Below are 18,349 nucleotides of genomic sequence, written 5' to 3'. Positions count from 1 at the left end.
GAGAAGGCGCCACAGGGACAGGTTCAATGATGTAGAGCGATTTCCTTCACCCATCACTGGAAAGAGCACCCCCACCAAATGCATGTGCTCTTAGCATTTTCAAACAGAGCACAGAGCTCACCCGATGTCCCTGCATGCATGCAGGACAGGGTTTGCCATGTGCCCCTGCACGTATGAAGGTTTGGAGTGGACACCACTGTGAGCTGGTGGGCTGGTCAATACCTTGTTCTTTGAGCTTTCCTAAATTCTCGACAGCAAATACAAGTACAAGTTTGAGAGTCAGATTGCCCAAGTTTAACAAACAAACCCTTAGAGGCCCCTGGGTGGCTCCAGGGACAAAATGAGTTGCTGCCTGCAAGTACTGAACAAATGCTGGGTCCTGGGTGCAGGCCAGCCATTGTTCAGACAGTTTCCAATGTGTCATAGGGTACAACTACAGCCAAGGATTTTACTCATCCCTAAACAGGATAAGTGATGTGCCCACATTCGGGATATAGCGTACAGATCCAGAGAGCCAACACGTGGAAATGGCTCAGGCAGAGCTGGGTCCAGAACTCCAGAGCTCTCCTATGTCAGTAGCTTTCTTACCTATAATGAAAACTGCAAATTCAGTTGATAGGACCACTTTCATTGCTTTTGCAGAGGACCCATGGTTAGTTCTCTGCACTCATAGAGGGGCTCTCAACTGCATTTAACTCCAGTTTTGGGGATTGGACATCCTACTCTAGCCTCTGCAGGTTTCTGTACATGGTATACATAAATTCACACATACATCTTAAAAATCTTTAAATAAAAGAAAAACTGGGGCTGGAGAGATAGCTCAGCAACTAAGAGCGCTGGTTGTTCCAGCGGACCCAAGTTCAATTCTCAGTTCCCACATGGCAGCTCACAACCTTCTTTAACTCCAGTTCCAGGGGATCTGACACCCTCTCTGGCCTCTGAGGGCAATGCATGTACATGGTACATAGACATGAATACAGACAAAAGACATACACTTTATAAATAAAAATAAATCTTAAAAAAAAGAAAAAAGAAAAACTGCTATTATTATAGTGATTTTTGTTTTGTTTTGTTCTGTTTGTTTGTTTTCAAGACAGGGTTTCTCTCTGTCTGGCTGTCCTGGAACTCACTGTGTAGACGAGACTAGCCTTGAACTCAGAGATCTGGCTGCCTCTGCTTCCCAAGTGCTGGGATTAAAGGCGTGTGCCGCTATCACCACTGCCCGGCTACAGTGTGCATTTATTTGTTTGTTTGTTTTTGGGTTTTGTTGTTATTTTTAATAAGAAAGCTGATGGGTATGACAGAGGTTCTCTTGCCTTAAAGAAAGCAGAAAGGGCGATCAAATATGTCCATGGATCATATTTGGGTCCTGGACACCAGACAGTACAGGAACCCACTGAGGCTAGCCCTGCAGCAGCCCTGTTCAGGAAAAGGGGGCTCCTGCCAAGCTTACCTCTGTTGGTAACCTCAGCATTCCCAGGTGCCAGACATTGTGACTTGATGGAGATGGGTGTGGGCAGGGAACACAGCAGGGCTTGGTAAGGAGGCCTCTCTGTAGTGCCCTCCCTCCCTTGGCAGGTTTTCTATGGAACAGCTACGCTGGGCATGTGCACAGACCACCAAAGGGTTCCTGTGCAGGGTTTCCAGACTGTGGTCCTCCCCCCACACCCCCGGCTCGCCATCTCCTTCCATCTTGTCTGGACCCTGTAGCCTTGCCCTGACTCTTGTCCCCTGCCATCCCCACCCTCGCTCAGCCTCACAGCTCAGGAGGAGAATAGAATGAGGCTCTCTGGAAAGGCAGGGGTTATAGTGAGGCATGATAGCCGGAGTTCAAATCCCGGTCCAGTCACATTTCCTGAACAAACTCAGAACCATAACTCAGCCTGTCTGTGCTTGTTTCCTCACCTGTAAAACACCGTTGGAAATGCCAGCTGTCATTGGGCATCAGTGCATGGTATCTGTATGGATACTCAAAAAACGACAGCCATCATGAGGATCTGCCATTTTCTTCAATGTGAGAGTGCCCCTCCCATATACACAAGCTCCCCTTTGTACCCTGTCCTATCCCTCCACTGAAGGAATCTGTTTCTAGCTGGAAATTTCTGGCAGAGTTGCAAAGTTCTGAAAATACTTGGCAGCCCAGAAATGAAATGAAAAAGTATAGAAATGATGAGAGGAGAGGACCCACAATGTGACCACAGACCCAGAGACAGCAGCAAGACACAAGCACTGGCCCCAGATGCCCCTGCCCCCTGCCCCGCTTGACCCTGGCCTCCTGGTCAATGTAGACAGCAAGAGTACTAGGTACAGCAGGTACAGCGCGTGGGTGCTTACTGTGTACAAGGCTCTCCACTGAGAGGCTTTATTTTGGGTTTTTGTTGTTATTGTTTTGGTTTTGCTTTTTTGAGACAGGGTTTCTCTGTATAGGAAGCCACTCTGTAAGCCAGGTGGACTTCAAACTCACAGAGATCTCCCTGCCTCGACCTCGGGTTGCTAGGATGAAAGGTGTGTGCCACCTCGCCCAGTTGTGCCCACTGTATTTATCTTCATATCCCCATTACATACTGAGTTAAAAAGAGGTAAAAAAAAAAAAAACACCCCAGCCAGGTGCCCAAGCCAACAGCCCCTTCCCAAATCCTTCTGCACACAGGCCTGAAGTAGCCTCTCCTCCATACCAGACTTGCTCACACAGGGCCCACGGGATGCTGCCAGGAGTGCCAAAGGGCCCAGGGGACATGTTTGGAGGACAGTGGGAACTCCCATTCCTCCTTAATCAGGGATGAAGGATCCTCAACAGGGCAGCTTCGGTGATTCTTTTAAAGTAGGGGCCTGGAAAGCGGGGGCTTTTCGGCTCTCCCAGGCAGGGTGGGGCTGACAGAGGACCTCTGCCTGGCTTCTTGGTGCAGCAGTACATCACCTTTCTGTTTGCTGTCTGGGCTTCCTGAAGGCCTTCCACTCGGGGCAGGAACCACATGCTGTGGACAGACGGGACTGAGGGGAGACCTCAGGTCATCCTTCTGAGCCTGGGGAAGCTCCATATTTCCCAGAGGAGGACTCTGTCTTGGGTTTGAGAGTTTAGTACATCTGTTTCCCCCTTTCTCCAAAATGTCCTTTGTTGAGGGAATCAACTGGCCAGAAAATAAGGCACGTGAGCCTGCTTCCTCCAGCCGCCATGATCCTGGCAGGGACCTGCCTCAGAGCCCTGGGGGTGGTAACAGCAGGTGCTGACCCCTCCTCACAGAGGAACCCAAAAGGCCCCAGTGTGCAGAATAAAGACTGCTGAGCGGCGCTCATTATCAGCTCAGAAGGCCAGCTTAGAGGATATCCAGTAATTGCAAGGGTTTTGTAAATGTTAATTACGGTTGCCTTAATTAGCTCCAAACCCATTGATCTATGGATTATATTAGGTTTATAAGTGTAATTACCTTAACAGGCATATGGATTACAATTATGCTCCACTAAAACTCCAAATGTATAGCATATAAATTAGCCAAGGCACCATTCTGAGTCCTCAGGGTCACACTGCTGAAATGCTGGCTCTTTAGGGCTTTATCCTGAAGGCTGCTCCCCACTATTCAGACTGAGGGGCTTTGAAGTTGGGAGGGAGGAAGAAGGAAGGACAGACCACATGTCTCTGGAAGCCCAAGCCGGCAGGTTGCCATGAGCCCTGGATTCTTACCTCTTCCCAGGAGGCCCGTGAGAGAGAGAGAGAGAGAGAGAGAGAGAGAGAGAGAGAGAGAGAGTGTGTGTGTGTGTGTGTGTGTGTAAGTGCACACTTGACAACTTCAGGTGTTACCATCAGTGTGCCCCACCTTGATTTGACATGTCTCTTACTTTGCCCCAAACTCCCCAGTGGCTAGGCAGGCAATCCGGTGGAACCCAGGGATTCCCTGGCCTCTGCCTCCCTTCTGCTGAGATTCAAGCGTACATCGTCATATCCAGATCTTTTTATGTGATTTTCAGGGACTGAATTTAGGTCCTCGTGTTTGTGTGGCAAGCTCTTTGCCAACTGAGCCCTCTCCCCAGAACCCTAAGGAGCCCTTCTGCCACCCATATGGCAGTCATACTGTAACAGCAACGTCCCAGACTCTCCAGAACAGCCTCTCTCCCACGCAGTTCTGACCCCTCCTTCCTGGTTCCCGTGGGCTTGGGCTGCATGCAGGGCTCTCCTGCCTGCCCTTCTCTTTTTATGGGGACACTGGGGTTGAGGCTGGTGGGGTGCATAGGTAGAGCTCAAGTGATGGGATGTAATGGAGGGGGTCAGAGATGTATGAGATCAAGCTGGGACATGGTACAGTCCCCGGGACAGAGAGCGACGTCTTTGATGGACTGGGTAGAAGAGCTGTGGCCTCTGTGTCCCTGTGGGTTGGGCTAGTCTCCAGGGATGAAGTCACAGAGAAAACCACATTGCCATGCCCTCTCCACCTTAGCACCTGGGGTCAGAGGCTAAGAGTCCGGCACTCAGGGGGTGACCAGCTAGCTTGGGCTTCCAGAAACAAGCCGTTCCCTCCCACCTGGCCTTGCCACTGAGATAGTCAATATGGCTGATGGTCCTGTGGCTAGGCTGCCTGCTGTGCCTTATATGTGCCAGCTTGTTAATGGCCACACGGCCATGGACTCCTGTAGGCTGCCACCCAGCCTTTCTACCTGCCACAGGCAGCCCAGTCCTCCCCTGCACTGTGGGGCTGGCTGCTTTGGCCCTCCCTGTTGCTCTTCTGTCTTCTATCTATGTTCCCCTTCCATCCCCATCTATCATAACAGGGCACAGTGGGCAGAGGGCCCAGTGCTCAGGTTACCCTACCCTTCCTCCATGACACTACACTTGATAATGATAGTCATACATACCCCAAGTTAGGAGGGAAACCATCTTTGCCCGGTGGGCTGTGAATTAAAAGACTGTGGTGTATCCCCACCTCCTTGAGAGACGGGGCTCCTACGCTGTCCTCATTGGGGAGGCTCATGAAGGCATAGTGAGCTCTTAATCCTCCAGATGCTGTCTCTCTTGCTAGTTCCTAAGTCCAGCCCAGCATGGCCCACAAGGCCTGAATTCTTCTGCTCAGAGGCCAAGGCTGTTGGCCAATGTGGTGGCCTTCACACCTCGACACAAGCCAAAGGAGGTCAGGAATGGTAACAGCCCTATAGAGGACGGCAGGGGCTCACTTCTGCTTGTTCAAATTCCACATATGGACACTGAGAAGGGCAGGCTGTGGACTTTTCTAGGACATGTCTTCTGTCCACAGACATGGATAAACAGAATTAAAAGAAACAGTGACTCTTATGTCTACACATTTAAGTGGGAAATTAGGAACAGTAGTAAAACGTGACATAAGAAAGTGCATCCTGTGTGTCTGTAATGGGAAGCCCTCTCCCATCCCACCAAAAGCAACAGCTCAAATGTTACTCTCAGGGGACTGCTGGACCGAAGGGCGTGCCTACAGGTGACTGACAACAGCTGCCTGAACACTGTCATCATCCTGTGGAGCCTTAGTCACACTTCAGGGCAACTCTAACCAGGTTACAGGGCTATTGCTATTTTGTCTGTAATGCTTCCAGAAGCTGGCACTGCCAAACATCCTGTCTACCAGATGCTTCAAGATGGTGAGCAGCAAGCCAAGGCTACAGTACCCAAAACTGGCTCCTGTTGCCCCAAGGATTCGGCTCTCCCCAGGACTTGGGTGCCTTCCTCACTGAGGGGCCAGCAAGGGCTGAGGCTGTAACCCCCTCTCGACCCGAGTCCCCCAGGCCTTAGTCACAATGTGGCTCACACGTGTCGTACCCACATGGATCCATATACTCCACTGAGATTGCCTTCCATGACGTTCCAAGAACAGCCACAGCCAGACTACAGGCCTGCTGGGTACCCATTCATAATGCCTGCTGTCAGATTTAACCCTAGGATGTCCTGGGAGGTGAGACACTGAGGGACAAGCCACTCTGCCAGCACAGCGGAGTGCTGCACAGGTTGCTACACTCATTCTTGGCTGAATTGTACCAGACCACCTGGGGATGAACTATCAACAGCCATCACTCTCCCATAGGGAGGGTTGTGGGTCATGACACGACAACAGCTGCCTGAACACTGCCTAGCTTCAGCGGTCCGGATGCCTGGGTGTTGCCGTCCTAATGGACCCTCAGAGGAGGTGGGCTCTGCAGATGGGCCAGGTTTTGGTATGTTCCTTCCTAGGCATAGCCATGTGTTGGTTTCAAGAACTGGGCCTTTAGGAGGTAATAAAGCCTTGAGGCCTCCCCAACGGTGAATGATGTTGAGTTAATTGTGATGAGGCTTCAAAGGGGTTTCAAAATATTCCCTCTCTTAGTTGCTTTTCTGTTCTCTCATCTTGTGAGGATAGAGCATGAAAGTCCTTACCTGTGACAAAGCCTTGGGCAGGCTTCTGCTGTCTGTTGATCACTGTTCTCTGGTTCAGTTAGAGCAGTGCAAATGAGCCAAGACAGGTGGGTTGGGAGGGCTCTGTGCTTACATGGGATGGGATGGGGGAGTCAATAAATTCTGTAGTGTGAACTGGGGTTGACCCGGTGACACTATGTGGCCATTTCCTGCCTGCTGCCACCATTAGGATCCATCCAGGGTCCCTCTGCTCCAGGTCCACAGAGAACTCAACAACAATCACTCAGAGCTGTCTCCTATTCATCCAGATCTGCTACAGGAGGGCACCAAGCCCCGAGCTTGGGGGCACTGCCTGATATTTCAAGTGTTTCCTAAGATGCTCAACCCTGAGTTGTGTGTGGGGGTGGGGGGACTGAATTAGAGCTAACGGACCCCATAGCCCTGACAGCCAACTCTGCCTCTTCTGGGAGACAAGCTTGAGACTCACTGAGAGACAGGCCTTGCGAAGTCCTAGCTGAGTCACAGCATCTGGTCCCCTGTTTTATCCCGTCTCCCTCCTTAGAGCTCTAGGGGTCCAGGTAAAGAAACAGCTCCACCCCCTGAAGAAAGATGGAGACAGTCTGGAGAGGAGGCTGCTTCCTGGAGTCAACAGAATCAGCATGTCTGTCTGGCTTAGATCAGGGAGCAGAACATGTAGTGTTGAAGAATGGGTTCCCCTAAGGGGTGGGATAGGTAATGGGTACCACTCGGCCCCTGCCCCGGCATACAGGCTTCCTGAGCCCCTTGCATCAAAAGGACAGGGCAGAAATATGGCCAGGGCTCTTCTCCTCCCTCCTCATTTGCCTTTCTCCTCCTGACTTTCCTCGTTACCCTCCAGAACTCTCTTCAGGAAGACGCCAAGCTGGGCTGGATGTCTGTCCTGTGGCTGCAACCCCCATACCATCCAGCCCAGAAGCAGGTCTTGTTAACATGTGACTCTTTCCTGGTTTCTGCAGGTGGGGGGACTCTTCCCCCATGCACAGCAGTACGGTGTCACATGGCCTGACTGCCAGCCTGACAGAAAGAAGCCCCTTTAGAAGTCTGACCATGAGAAAGAACAGCACACAGGGTTTGTTTCCATTTATAGCAAGTCCTGGGACAGGCAAAACTATCTCTCCTATTTGCTTTCAGGAAGATGCATCTGAGGGGTGCAGGGTAGGAAATGCTAGAAGGGCCAGAATGTTCATTAGCTTAGAGAGCTGTGCACATTTAGGGTCTATGTGTTTTTGTTACATGTTAGGCATTAATAATAAGTTTTGTTATTTTAAGCATAAGAACCCTGACCACAGCCAACAGGATGTTTCTTATGCCTGCCTTCTGACTTAAACCCCCAACCCAGGGGCCACGAACAGTGGGACATACATTGGGAACACTTCCTCAGATCAACTGACCGACACATCGGGGGGGCTGCCGCCTCTGGTGTTGGGCCCTCAGGGCTTCTAGACACAGGCCACACCACCAAGAGGGTTAAGTCTAGGGCTGGCTGGAGATATGGTCAGAGCCAGCATATGACACATGTGCACAGAGCTGTCCTCAGATGAAGGCTCACAGCGGGAAGCGGAGTCCTCACCCCTGACTTCCAAGAAGTGAAGAATTTCCACTCCCTCCCAGAAACCACAGATGGGGCGTCCCAGCTCTTCACTGTATGGGGGCGGGAGGCCTCCTCTGACGTACAAGGCAGGGGAGGTAGGAGTTTAGCTCTGGCCTTCATTACTAAAAGTACCCTACCTCCCCTTCACTCTTTCAGCTTCCTAGGTACATGCAACCCTGGGCACCCACAAGGGTCACTTCCCCACTGTTCGTTCACCTGCCCCCAGGACAGAAATATGGTGAAGCTCAAATGCCCTTCATAAGTACAAAACTACATTTTATAAATAATCACATTTCATGTCTTTTTGTTATTGCTGCTTCTTTCTTTTCTATTTCTTTTGTTTTGTTTTGATGCAGGGTATCTCTCTGTGTAGCCTTGGCTGTCCTGGACTCACTTTGTAGAACAGGTTGGTCTGGAACTCACAGAGATCCGCCTGTCTCTGTCTCTCCAAGTGCTGGGATTAAAGGTGCTCCACCGCATCAGACTATGGCTGCTTCTTAAAGAAGCAGGTAGAACAAAATGCTAACTGGGTTCCCTCAGAGAGATGGACTGGGAATTATATCCTCTGTGCTTTTCCATATTTTCCAAAGGGCAGGCATTTCTTGCAGAATCAGGAAAATCACTTTCATTTTAAAAAAGAAAAAAAAAATTACAGCCTCTATTAAACCTGTAAAAACAGGAAGGACGAATGGAATCTTGAGGGCAGGAAATGGCTTTTTCTATAGACTGCTGGCATGGGCCTAGGCAGGCTCCACAGAATCCTCCACCTGACGAGACATGGAGGACAGAGCACAGCTTGGCCATCACTGTGGCCGAGGCCCTGGCTACACAGATCCCTTCTCAGGTAGGGGAGTGAACCCAGGAAGGGCTCTCTGCTTCCAGGCCCCCGGGCCCAATCTCAGCCTTGGTGGGCTTCAGAGCTCCTCCTTCTTGGATTCTCTTAGCAGCCTCAGCCATGGGCACCTGTTATGTGTTCACAGGAATCTCAACCCTGGAAATGGAGTAAGTCTGAGGGCAGGATGATAGAGTCTGGGGTTCCCTGGGCCAGCTAGGAGCACACAGCCGGTGGGAGGACAGGACCCCCCCAGCCAAGGATTCCGGTATGTATCTTGTCCATCCTATATGTGGCCTTGACCCCCAGGGTTGCAGAGTACTGGCTGGAAGGGGGGAAATCCTCCCTCCTTTTCACCCCCCGGACAAGGACCTGTGTCCGGGCACCTATCCCTCCAACAGGCCTGACAGAGGCCCTGGTATGCACTGCCGCCGGATGAACGCTGTGTGGCAGTGGAGCTGCCCTGGGCAGACCCTGTTCCTAGGACACAAGCAGCACAGTGGGGGCAAAAGACACGGGTCACGGAGTGGCTACATCATAGCTGCAGTAAGAACTGCAGGACAGGAGGGCCAGAAGGACCACGGTGATGAGGTCCAGATGTGCAGGACACAGCTGGACAGCAGCTGTGAGGGCAGGTAGGCATGCCCTCTGAAACCTCTAAGGACAGCGAAGGAGGTGAGTGGGGAGAATGTGGGATTGATAGGTTCAGGGCAGAGCAGACAGGCGGTGAGTGCCCCAGACTTGTGCTCAGGCATTTTTTTTTTTTTTTTTAAGCTGTGATGACTACAGATACTTTTTCCTTCTGGTTTCAAAAGAAATGAAAACATCTTCATGAGTTCCTAAACCACGGCAAGCCCAGCCCACGTAGCCCCAGGCCTCGGCAGAAAACCCACAGGAACCACCAAGGCAAAATGAGAAGCATGGCTTCGCTGGGCTAGAGTGCCACGCTGAGCGTCCTGCCAGGGTGCACGGTGCCTGGGAAAGAGCTGCTCTAGAGCTGCCCATTGTAGCAACTGCCCTCAGAACACAGGGAGATCAACCTGAGGGAGGCCCGGAAATAAGGGGTTCAACTAGAGTGAGCTTAGCTGGCATGGCCTAACATTCTACTAGCTGGTGAGACTTACTGCTACCTGACCCTGGAGGGTCAGGGGAGGGATGGCATTTTGCCAGGACTACAGCCTGGCATCTGGGAGCTTTGGGGCAGTGTGAGTTGGCTGCAGGCCCTGGGCTGGGCATCCAGTTAGAGGAGGTACCAACAGCACACAGCGCCTTGCACCAGCTACCTGCTGTCTCCTAACTGCACAGCCCGCTTCAGGCTAGGCATGCCTGCCACCCAGTGTCTCTGGGCCTTAATACATGACACCACGGGAGCCTCCATCCTGGGGGCTGTTCCTGGTTGAGAGGACCCCACCACGTGGACAACTGCCTGATGTCCAACATCTCCCTGGAGTACTTTGTAGCACCATGTGCCCTGGCCTGTTCTCAACAGCTGGAAAGCAGCAGGAAGACGGGGGAAGTGGGGACTTTACGATCAAATGGACTCTAGGGTCTACGAGATTGTTCTGCTCCTGATTTTGAATTATTTAAACCCAGAGGCCACTGAGTTTAAATAATTTACTATATTTACTTTCTAGGTTGTTACAGGGAGCAGCACGGGGGCTTGTCTCCTCACAGACCTGACTGTGGGCCTCACATTCTTTTAAAGACATGGCTATTGTTTTTGTTAGGAAGCCAGAGAGTCTGAGGCACCTGGCAATCTTCAGGACAGCCAGGGCTACATTCCAGGGGTCAGCCTGATGCCTCAGCTTGCCCACCCTCTGTTCACAGCTCACTGGGCTTGTGGGGCACTTCCTCAGTTGGCTGCAGGAGCTGAGACACCAGCACACGACAGCTGAGACACCCACCCACCCCGGCACTTAAGTGAGCCTCTTTCCATCCGGCTGTGACAGCACTGTCTGGGTGCGCCTTGGAGTTTATTTTAAACTATTTCATGTGGAAAAACTAAGCTTCCTCTTTACTAGTAGGTTCCAAGAGGGTTAACCCCTTCCTCTCCAGGATTCCTAACTCCTGCCTCCCCACACCCACCCAGAACAAAACAACAACCAAGGACTGACTTCTTCACACTATTGGAGACCCTACTGTCCATGAGCATCTTGGGAGCCAAGACTCCTGATGGAGCACTCCAGAATAAGCCCACCCAACTGTGAAGTGCGGAGGCTGACAGAAAGGTGCAGGAAGGCCAGGGCCAGAGCAGCCTGCTATTCACAGGCTCCCCAAGCTCAGCCTCCCTCTTTAATAGGTCAGGTCAGAGCTCATCAATCTCACTCTGTTTCTAAGTGCGGGGTAACCTTCTTCCCTGGTCCAGAAGAGTCAAGGAATAAAAGAATCAAAGAGCTGCTTAGGCTAGACTATGGGGAGAGGCTTGTAAGTTTCACCATGGTCCCAGGTTCTGAGAGAGTGGGGCAGAATTGGAGCTTGGCATTCACAGCCCGGGAAACCCTGAGATGGCCTGTCTTGGTTCTGTACTTTGAACCCTTTGCGCTGCAAAGTGGTGGGACAGAGAGTCCAAGCCCCACTGCTGACAGCAAGTGCCTTCTCTTTGGAAACATCAGCCACTGTGAGGGCAGGGACCTGCTGGAGCCCAAAGCACCCTGCAGGCTGACAGTACCCTGGCCTCCCATCCAGCCACCTGACACTGCTGACGAACGAGCACTGCCACTTTCTGCTAAGGCTATTTATATAATTTATACACAGGAGACAAAAAAGAAAAGAAAAGAAAAAAAAAAAAAAAAGAAAAGAAAGTGAGAGAGAAGTCAGACACTCTGCTGCAGCTATGTGTAGAATTGAAGCCCTGAAGGAATGTCACCATATCGGCTTCTAAAGCTGGGCACCCCGGCCCTAGACTCCCCTGCCCACCTACCCCTCCTCAGGCTAGAAGATTGCAGAAGCTTCCTCTGTAGCAGAGGGCTCCAAGTTCCTGGGTGACCCCCTGCAAACCCCATCACTGGAGCCTTCTTCAGCATTAGTGCCCAGGTCCTAAATCTGAGATCCCTCAACTTTGGGATGCATACCCAGCCATACTATCACCAACCACACATGCCCCTTCTCCTGGACACTGAATCCTCATAGCTAAGCCTTCACTAAGGACACCAGACATACGTGTTGACAAACACCTTGCTAAACCTTTACCAGGAAGCCAACCCCAGCAGGTCAGCTCCTTCCCAAGAAAGTGGACTTCTGCCCACCCCAACACTCGGTGAGTAGCATTACTGGGGCAGCTGGGAGGCCTCCGTTGCTCAGTCTGACGGCCATAGCTCATGCTCCCCATGCAAGACCACAGGAGGCTAGTGGGGAGTGAGCAAGTAAGCGGGTGGGGAGAGAGAATGGGAGTCAAGTTCTCCCTGTTGGAGGAGGAAGGTAAAAGGAAAAGGAAGGTTGTAGCCGGGCGCCCCTGGTAGGTACCTCACATTTCCACAACTGCACGTGGATGCAGAGAGAAGCACGTCTCTTTATGTACCTGTTGAAGGCTGTAGCACACATGTGCATTTTTCCTCCTCTAGGAACTGGGAAGGCCAGGAACAGTGACACCCAGAGGGCATCTCTCACCCTAGGATCTACAGGGCACTTAGGATGGAAAGAACCAGGGCTCCCTGGAGAAATGGCTGGTTCTGGGTTTGTGGCAAAGACAGAAGATGAACCTGAAAGGGCGTTCAACACCAGAAGTCCAGGAAGGGCACAGAAAACAGCACAAAGCATCAAAAGGCTGCGGGGCCCGGTGGAGGGTATGTGAGCCAACATGGTGAGGACCATCTGAATAGTGAAATCATAACATGATGGGTCAAATAGAAAGCGGTGAACTCACGGTAGCATGAACAGACCAGACAGCAAAAAAACCACTTGTTTTTAGAGATGAATGGCAACACTAAATCCAAGGGAAAATGATGAAATTATCCCACAACTATCACAGAAGCAACATTCTCTAAAGAGAGGACTCTGGTTAAGAGTGTGCCCTGCTCTTCCGGGGCACCTTCAGTTGAGTCCCCAGCACCGTCATCTAGTGGCTCGTAACTACCCATGACTCCTCTGGACTCTGTGGCCACCTGCACTCACACATACATCCCTCCTGCCTGGTCCCACCATACACATTATCACTTTAAAAAACAAAATCCAAAATAATAATAAAAAAAATGGCCAGTTCAAACCAGAAATGTCTATGAACATTGAGAGTAATGGGTGAAAGCAGCTGGGTAGCAGGTACTGGTGTCTCCCCACAGAGAGTAAGAGAAAGTAGGAATGGATAGCAGCTGATACCCAAGTTGGCTTACACTTGAGGCAGGGCCTCAGAGACCCCACACTCCCTAAGTAGCTGATGACTATCTTGAGCTCCTACCTCCGATGTTGGTCACCATCATAACCAAGCAATCAGTGCCAACCTCATCAGTAACGGGCATCGCTGGTCATCTGGAAGGATGGCACTCTGGGAGCACCGCCCCTCACCTGCTGGCCCCACAGAGTGAAGTGGGTGTTGTTGTAAGGGAAGAGCATATAGACAGCTGCCTGTGGGCTTCATAACTATTGATCCTGACAGAGCCAGGGCCAGGCCAGGGTGGTGCACGAGCATGAAGGAGCCTGGAGGGCACTTAGGACTTCATGACTCTCTCCAGAGTTCTGGGAATCGGACAGATCTGCAGGACCTGTCTTTGGAACAGTGTATAAAGACACACTGTCTTTATATCTTTATACATTGTCTCTGGAACAGTGTGTAATGATATCAATTTGAAAAATCCCAAGACTATGTCGGAATAGGAAGGTTGTGGAAATTCTCTGTTACTTTTATTTTGTGTGTGCTTTCATCTGTGAGAGTGTGGGTGTGACGATGTGGAGGTCAGGGTACAAGCAGACACAGGGTCTGTGGTTTGCTGCTGCAGACACCAGGCTAGCTGGCCTGTAAATTTCCCATGATCCTCCTATGCCTGCCTAGCTCACTGCAGGAGCACTGGGCTTGCAGACGCTTACTGATACATCTGGTTTTATTGTGGGTCCTGAGGATTTGAACTCAGATCCTCATGTTTGCAAGGCAAGTCCATCGCCCCAGCTCCCAGAACAGAGCATGTTTGGGGTACAGATAGGCCTGGTGTGGAAGCTAGTGCTGCTTGCCACATGGTGTTGAGAGTCACCATGCCTCTCTAGACCCCACCCACAGCCAGTGGAGCCCCCTGCTGGTTGACGGGCACTGAGAGTCCATCATAAAGGAAGCTCTTACAGGATCCGGGCAAACCCAGGAGGGGTGTGGAGACACTTGGGAATAGGGGTGGAGGGGCACAGCATGACAAAGGGCTCAAGAAAGAATGAGGAAGGGACAGTAGGGGACTTGGTGAACAAGGACTGTCCTGACACAGGGACCCCAGGCCCGGGGCACAGTTCTCAGGACTCTCCCCCTGTGAAGGTACCAGCTGGAGAAGAACAAAAGGGAAGCCTCCATGGGTCACAGAACCTGCTTTGGTTCTTGAGACCCTAGCCTGACCTGAGTCTAGCAAGCCAGCCTGACCTCAAATGTAACAAAGACGCACAGCAGCAGGGGAGCAAGAGCGGGTGAGCATGCCTGGGAGTGAGTTGGGAGTTCAGGGGTATGGATGTGAATATGTGAGTGAACGGGGCAAGGGGGGGAGGGGGCAGCTGGCTGTGAGTGCTTTTGAGTGTGCACTGGGGCCTCATGGTCTTGTGTGTTCAAGTCCAGAACTCAGAAAGGGTTGGCTCTCCCAGAACCTGGTGACAAAGTGCCCTCTTGTGGCCAGAGCATGAAAGAGGAAAAGGAAAGTAGACTGTAGAGATCCTCAAGGAGGCCCAGGTAAAGGATGCTGAGGTGGATTTTAAGGAAAGAACAATGGGGGGGGGGGGGGGGGGGGGGGGGGGGGAGGGGGGGGGCTGGGGGGGGGGGGGGGGGCTGGATTAGAGAAGGCCAATGCATCTTGGATGCTGACCTCCTAGCTGGTGCTCTAATATATTCCCTGGGGCTACACCCTCCCCAATACTGTCCAGATAAGGCCAAGGCAAGCAGATTTGCCTAGATACACTAGGAAACTTGAACCTTTCAGCTGGCATGTGGAACTTAGGTATGAGTGTGAGAGCAAATGAAGTCCCTTCTCCACGGAGCGGGTGGCTTGAGTGGCAGGACAGCCCAACACCAATGTCCCTGCTCTACTAAGGTCTCAGTTTCTGCATCTGCAAATGGAGGTGGCACAATGCTATTGGGGGCTCTATGATCCCTCTGAGAGTGCTCCATTTCTCCTTTTTATCAACAGGAAATTGGGCCAGCCTCCAGCACTGTCCTAGGAGCCAGAGTACACAGAAAGAGTCTAATGTCACAGAGGTAGGCCATTGTTAGCCTAATGCGGCCGCCTGGGACCCTTTAATCATCTCTGGCACTCAGTCCTTCTCCAGTCTTCTGGGTAAGACAGTCACTAGCCTCTGGGGTGAACTCTAGGGAAGGGGAGGGGACTCACCCTACTCCAGGCAGCTGGGTTGGCTCTGATACACCTTCTTGGGTATAGTTTCTTTAAGGAATATGTGAGGGCCCTTCCAGCACTCCATTTGAACCCAGCAGGAGCTAAAGGTAACTCAGAGTTTCCATTCGCCTTTCAGAAAAGTGCAGGCTGGAAACCAGAACCAGCGTGCATCGTCACAGGCACAATGATGGAACCTCCCCAGTGTAAGGATGAGGTCAAATGACTCAGAGGACCTGCTCTGTGGGTCAGAGGCTCTCAAAGCCAGGCCTTTCTGTAAACCCGGCCAGCTCATCAATAGCTGGTCTTAGGACCTGATTATGTCTAGAAGGGACAAGATGAGGAGAGAAAGGGACCTGAGCATGTCTGAATGCAGAGGCCGCCCACTGGTACACACTGAGGGCACACATTGCAGGGGGCAGAGTGCAGGGTGCCAGAGAGGCTGCTGGAGGAACACGGGGCCCCTATGGCCACCAGTGTGCCGTCAGATCACCTGACGGGGCATCTGTTAATCAGAGTGTCGTCTGCAGTAAAAAAGGCCAGTGCAGGAACAAACACGGCTCCAGCCACAAAAGCTTAGGGTTAGGGTTAGACGAAGGTTTGCCAGGTAATCCACCGATAGTAAGTATAACATATGAAAAGTTAGGGCTAGAAGTAGGGTCAGGGTCAGGGTCAGGGTCAGAGTTAGGGTTCCCTCTCTTAGTAGGGCCACTGACAGCAAGTGTCAACATTCTGTCTTCAGCATAGAAACTCAGTGCTGGGCTTGCTTTCCTCCCACCGGGACAAGTCAGTTTCAAGCCACTCTGACTTTCCTATCTGGCAGTGTTTCTAGGACCGTAACTTCTAGACTGCTCGTCCTCTAATGCTCATGTACAACAGTGCACACTGAGCCTCTTACGCCGGGGTGGCCTCGCCGTGGTGACCCAGATGCTCCCTTGTAAGAATTAAGATTCTCTTTTTCTAAGATATATTTATTCATGTATTTTACGTATACGCTTACCAGAAGGGGGAAGCAGATCCCATTTCAGATGTTTGTGAGCTACCATGTGGGTGCTGGGAGTCGAACTCAGGACCTTGGGAATAGTAGCCAAGTGCTCTTAACCGCTGAGCCACCTCTCCAGCCCAAGAATTGTGAGTCTTATTTTACTATCCTCCAAGCTAGCAAAGGAGCAGATGCCTCTTGACAAACAAGTCCTGCCCTGCGGAACCAGGGCAAGGGGTCAATTTCAAGAAGCCTGGTGGCAATTACCCACAGCAGCATGGTCACCAACCCTAGCCACCAGCGGAGGACCTGGCATGCGCCAGGCCCTAGATGAAACTTCATAGTTACAGGAAGATGCCAGAAACAGTCAAGAAAAATATACGTTACACAATATAATTTTGTAATAAAGGTAAGCCTGAAACAGTAGCCGCGCACTCGATTCTGCTGAGAAGATTTCGTCCTCAGGAGAGAATTCTCTGTCCAGTGCAAGCTTCACCACGTGGACATCCTTTCTCTTCTGCTGACTTGGAGTTTCACAGTGCGGCGGGTCGGGTCTAGGGCCTCCCACATGCTGAGCTACACCCCGCCCCACTGACACTTCCCTCTGAATGGCACACAGATAACTACACTCTGCAAAGTACCCACACCTAGGGAACTACAGTGGGTGTACCCCCCAATCCTATTTGTGTGTAGGCCTCCCTGCTATGTGTGGGGTCTTCCTCAGAGACTCTGCAGCCTAGAGGCTTGTCCCAGCCAAGAGTAAAGCCACGGTAGATTCTGCGTTACAGAATCTGGGTAGATTCTGGGTTCAGACTGACCAGATGGGCCCCAGCTAAGGACACATTTACTCAATTAAGACTTTTTCCTTAATGAACTAGAGTAGCCCTACTTCTGGGTTTTTGAATACAAAAGTGTCACTCACGTGTTTGGCCACTAAAGCTGAGACACACACTGAACATGTGCTAGCTGGGCTCCCAGCTGCTGAGCGAGCATAGCCAACGAAGGATGCTGGGTCCCACTGCCACTGCCTCTGGCTGGGAGCATGGCAGAATCAGGCTCTGCAATTCTGAGGGGTGGAGATCAGGGTCCTTAAGGTCTGCTATGGCCTGAATATTAATCCTTGGTACAACAGTGTTGGGCGGGGGGCGGGTTGAGAGGTGTTTGGTCATGAGGATTGAAACCTCGTGAGAAGGCTTGAGGGAGTGGGCTCTCTGCTTTCTATCACATGTTAGGATTCACTATCCCTCCTCCTTTGTGGATGCAGGAAGACACATCCAGAGCCATCTTAGAATCAGACACTGAACCTATTGGCAGCTTGATCTTGGTCACTCCAGCCTCCAGAACTGTGAGAGACTGTTTCTTGTCTTCAGGATGAGGAACTGTGTTACATTAGGGGAGAGGCGAGCCACTTGAGAAGAATACTTTTGTGGCTTATGAGCAGGGCTCCCTCAGGCCAAAACTGCCCTCTGAGGGGCTGGGGAAGAAAGAAAATCTGCATTTCAGGTATGCTGGGGCCTCAAAGGCACTTCCACACTACGAGAGTCCCGAAGTAGCTTCCTGACTCCAGCCCCCAGGAGTGCTGAGACTCATGCCAAGCTCACAGATTGCTTCAACTCATGGCTCCCTCAGGTGTCTCACCCAGGAAGGATATCATAGTGAAAGTCAGGCCACTGATGGATCCTAGCCTTGCCCAAGATGATCATTCAGATGTGTGTGACTGACCTACTGTCCGTCAAACCCAGGTAACCATGTTCTTACCATGTCTCTCCAGCACTGACAAAACAGTGTTTTGTTTGAATGGCCTGGCCACAGGGGAATCCACTGAAAACAAGCAAGGCAGGGGCTGGGATGGTAGAGTTATTGCTGAGAATGCACAGAGCCCTTGGTTTGATCCCCAGAACAGCATAAATTAGGAATGGTGACACACTGTTTTAATCCCAATACTTGGAAGGTAGAGGCGGGAGGCTCAAAAGGTCCAGATCAATTTTGGCCACATAGCAAGATGGGCTACATGCAAGCCCATCTCAGAATATAAAATAGGGGATAGAGAGAGGAA

General features: G+C 51.4%; 1 protein-coding gene across 1 annotated transcript in view; it reads right to left on the bottom strand.

The window, feature by feature from the left end:
* Lhpp (phospholysine phosphohistidine inorganic pyrophosphate phosphatase) overlaps positions 1 to 18,349 on the bottom strand; it is an 89,410-nt gene that overhangs the window by 32,887 nt on the left and 38,174 nt on the right. The gene's annotated exons all lie outside the window — the stretch shown is intronic.

Source organism: Psammomys obesus, unplaced genomic scaffold, assembly GCF_907164565.1.
Source record: "Psammomys obesus unplaced genomic scaffold, mPsaObe1.curated_primary_1811, whole genome shotgun sequence".
Lineage (NCBI taxonomy): Eukaryota > Metazoa > Chordata > Mammalia > Rodentia > Muridae > Psammomys > Psammomys obesus.
The sequence above is the reverse complement of the archived record's forward strand: the minus strand, read 5'-3'. Positions and strand labels throughout refer to the sequence as shown.